Below are 4,289 nucleotides of genomic sequence, written 5' to 3' on the forward strand. Positions count from 1 at the left end.
AGTATATGTGCCACAATTTTTCAATCCATTCATCTGTTTGTGGACATTTGGGTTGGTTCCATGTCTTAGCAATCGTGAATAAGGTTGCAATGAATATAGATGTGCAAGCGCTTTTCCGACTGAGTGCTCTCCTGTTCTTTGGGTAGATACCCAGGAGTGGAATTGCTGGATCATATGGTAGTTCTATTCGAAGGTCTTTGAGGAGCCTCCATATTGATCTCCATAGTGGCTAGAGCAAGTTACACTCCCACCAACAGCGTAGGAGTGTATGTCATGCTGAGTAAAGTCTCTTCACAACCTAAATGATATATAGTGATTTAATGTATGAATAATAATAAAAAAATATATATAAATAAAATTAAATTTAAAAAGTGTTTTTAATTGGCCCATGGAAAGTAGATACATTTATGGTGTGCGACATGACATTTTGATTATACATATATATATATATATATACATGTATATGTATACACATTTACTGTGGAACGGCTAAATCAAGCTATTTAACACATGCACTGTTTCACAGAAGTTTTTGTGATAAAACTTGAAATTTACTCTCTTGGCAATTTTCAAGAATAAACTACATTGTTATTGACTGTAGTCACCAGGATTTGTAACAGATTTCTTGAACTTATTTCCTCTAATTGAAATTTTGTGTTCTTTCATCAACACCTTCCCAATCATTTCCTCACCCCCTGGTAACCACCATTCCACTCTCTGCTTCTGTGAGTTTTATTTTTTTACAGTCCATGTATAAGTGAGATCCTGCAATATTTGTCTTTCTGTGCCTCCTTAATTTCACTTAGCATAACATCCTCTAGGTTCATCCATGTTGTCAAAAATGACAGGATTTTTTTCTCTTTTAAGGCTGAGTGGTATTCTATTGTGTGTATATGTTATATTTTCTTTATCTTGTCATCCACTGATGCACATTTAGGCTGATCCCTTATCCTGGTTATTGTGAATAACGCTGCATTGAACATGGGAGTACAGATTTCTCTTTGACATACTGATTTCATTTCATTGTAAAATATATCCAATAATGAGACTGCTTGATCATATGATAGTTCTATTTTTAATTTTTTAAGGAGACTTAGTATTGTTTTATGTAAATGCTGTCCTAATTACATTCCCACCAATAGTTTACAAAGATTCCCTTTACTCCACATCCTCACCAACACCTACTGGGACCAGCAGATGGCGTAATGGTTACATTGCTGGACTACCACGTAGTCGGCTGCAGTATGAAGCCCGGACCTGGCCACTTGAAATTCATGCTGGGTGTGTGTGTGTGCTCACTTGAAATTCATGCTGGGTGTGTGTTTGTGCATGCCCAAGATCCGGAGGGGAAAATGGAAGAGAAGGGCTTGTGCCATGGTGATCCTCCTGGGGTTGTTTCTCTCTTTCTGCCTCTGTCACTCTGGCAAGCACATGCACCCTACAGCAATCTCTGTCACTCTGGCAAGCACATGCACCCTGCAGCAAAACTCTATCTCTAAAAAAAAAACAAAAAAAATTATTTACTCTATTTGATGTATTATTATTATTTTTAAATTTGCTTTAGAGTATGTGTGCTCACTAGAGAGAGAGAGAGAGGGAGATAGAGAGAAAAAGAGAGAGAGAGTGAGAAAGCAAGCCACGAGGTCTGGGACTCAAACCGCAGTCAGCCATATGGGAATCCAATGCCTTAACCACCATGCCAACTGCTGGCCCCTCTTTTGTCTTTTTATAATAGCCATTCTAACAGGTATAAGGTGATATCTCAATGTGTTTTAATTTTAATAGTTATTTACTTAATTCCAGTTGTTATTATTATTGCTTTTTTAATTGACCGAGGAGAGAGAGAGAGAAAGGGAAAACGAGAAAGTAAGCCTCAGGTCTGGGACTCGAACCACAGTCAACTATGTGAGAGTCCAGTGTCTCAACTACCAAGCCCCTGCTGGGCCCAGAATTTTCTGGCTTTTCATGTCAATTCAGACTTTTTGAAGAAAGATTCATTTGATTGCAACTTTGATGCATTAAACACAAGTTTGACTTCTTTTCTCACTGTCCCCAACATTATATTGTTAGTGGACTAGTTCCTAAAGAAAAGTTTCCTTTTTTAAGAGGTTTTTGCCTTATGGCCTGTGCACTTGGGGAAGAAATAGATAGGGACAGAGACAGTGAGGGGGAAAGTGAGAAATCGCTCCCCAGGACAGATGGCCATGCCATCCATTCTCCTCTATTTGCCTCCTGGGATCTTGTCCACGCATCTGGTGTGAGTTTCAGTCACCAGGTCCGAGGCTCGAACCACGGTCAATCCAGTGACCATGGGTTCCAGCAATGTAATCACTGTGCCATCTACTGGTCCCCAAGAAAGGATTCATTCTAATCACTGGCTATGTCAGGCATTTCTGCTGGCTTGTGAGCGAGCTCAAAAGATATAGGTAGAGAATTCCCATTTATCTTTCAGGGACCATACCCAACACAAGTAGATTTTTTCTCTAATTGCATAGAATCTGTCAGTGCAGGTAGGATGAAAAGACAAACATAGCGACTGCTTCAGCTTGAAATACTGATTTCGTCACGAGACTACAGGTCCTGACTCTTCAGTCCTGTGAAAAGCATTCGAAATGCAGGAACGTGGTCACGTACCCGTATGGGTGGATGAGGATTCAGCGTCATAGTTTCTGAGTTCTCTTCTACTGTTGTTTGTCTATTTCCTTATTTCGATACTTTTCTATTTGTTCCTTTTAGCCTCTGTTCTTCCAAATCCCCCCAAAGGATCCCCTTTCCTTTGTGTATGTGTGTGTTTAAGAATTATTTATTTAATTTTATTTATTATTATTATTATTTTAAACATTTGTTATAGGGCACATGTGCCCACCAGAGAGACAGAGAGAAAAAAGGAGGGACAGTGGTCAAGCCACCAGGTCTGGTACTTGAACCATGGTCGGCCATGTGGGAGTCCAACGCCTTAACCACCATGTCACCTCTGGTCCCAAGGATCCCTCTTCTTTGCATTAAAGCCTCTCCTCAAATATCTCCTCATCAAAGAGGCTTTCTTAACCATCCGAGCACAAATATCAATAGCATCATCCAGTCCAGCCATGGTAGCCCAGGCTGGCTCTTGCTCTGCTGAGGCCAGGTGGGAGGTGCAGCACCACCCCAGACCTCCCTTAAAAGCCTAGCATGTTGGTGCCTGTCTGTAATCCCAACTACTTAGGAGAATGAGGCAGGAAGATTGTGACACACCAAGGCTGTTCTAAAACACCACATTCACACAAATACAGGGGAGAGGTCTTCAAAAAGCTCATGGGAGGGCCAGCAGGTGGTGTGGTGGCTAAGGCACTGGACTCCCACCCAGCTGACAGCACTGTGAGTCCCCAACCTGGTGGCCTGCTTTCCCACTCCCTGCCCCACCCCAGATGAGCACATGTGCCTATAGAACATTTCAGAATAATAATGATAAGTAATAATTTAATAGACAGGGACCAGCAGATGGAGTAATGGTTATGTTGCTGGACTCCCATGCAGTTGACCGTAGTTTGAGTCCTGGACCCGAAGACTGATTTAACACTCATGCTGAACACATGTCTGTGCATGCCCCGGATCCTGAGAGGAGAATGGAGAAGGGATCGCTGTGGCCATGCCCCCTACGGGTGATTTCTTACTTTCTATCTGTCTCACTGTCTCTCTCTATTCCTCCAGTGAGCACATGTGTCTTATAGCAAAGATATCTCTTTAAAAAAATTGATTAATCTTTTTTTTTTTTTTTGAGAGTTTTGCTACAGGGCGTGTGTGCTTGCCAGTGAGACAGAGAGAGACAGAGAGACACAAAGTGAGAAATCACTCCCCAGGGGGATGGCCATGCTTTGATCCCTTCTTTTCCATTATCTTCTCAGGATTTCGATCCCTTCTTTTCCATTATCTTCTCGGATTTGGGGCACATACACATGCCCGATATGAATTTTAAGTTGCTGAGTCTGGGACTTGAGCTGCGGTCAGTTACGTGGGAGTCCAACAACATGACTATTACATAATCTGTCTCAATAATCCTTTTTTTAAAAGCTCATGGGAAATGCGTATTATGAAAAGTGGATATCCCTTTTTTCTGCACCAAATTAAACACTTTATTTCCATTTATCCATGAATTTTTGAAATCCTCTCATAGTACCCTCTCTGCCACCCTACCTCTACTTCTCATTACTTTAATACTTTGATTTCTCCTTACCGTGCTCACCACCTCTCATGTCTGTTTGCTCTCTGTCATCATTTTGCCTTAGTGCCATTCTTTTTTTTTTTTTGAG

At 41.3% G+C, this 4,289-nt stretch overlaps 1 pseudogene; it reads left to right on the forward strand.

Moving 5' to 3' along the window:
- LOC102487778 (prefoldin subunit 4-like) overlaps positions 1-4,289 on the forward strand; it is a 54,794-nt pseudogene that overhangs the window by 557 nt on the left and 49,948 nt on the right.

The sequence above is a fragment of the Tupaia chinensis genome, unplaced genomic scaffold (genome assembly GCF_000334495.1).
Source record: "Tupaia chinensis unplaced genomic scaffold, TupChi_1.0 Scaffold000147_1, whole genome shotgun sequence".
Classification (NCBI taxonomy): domain Eukaryota; kingdom Metazoa; phylum Chordata; class Mammalia; order Scandentia; family Tupaiidae; genus Tupaia; species Tupaia belangeri.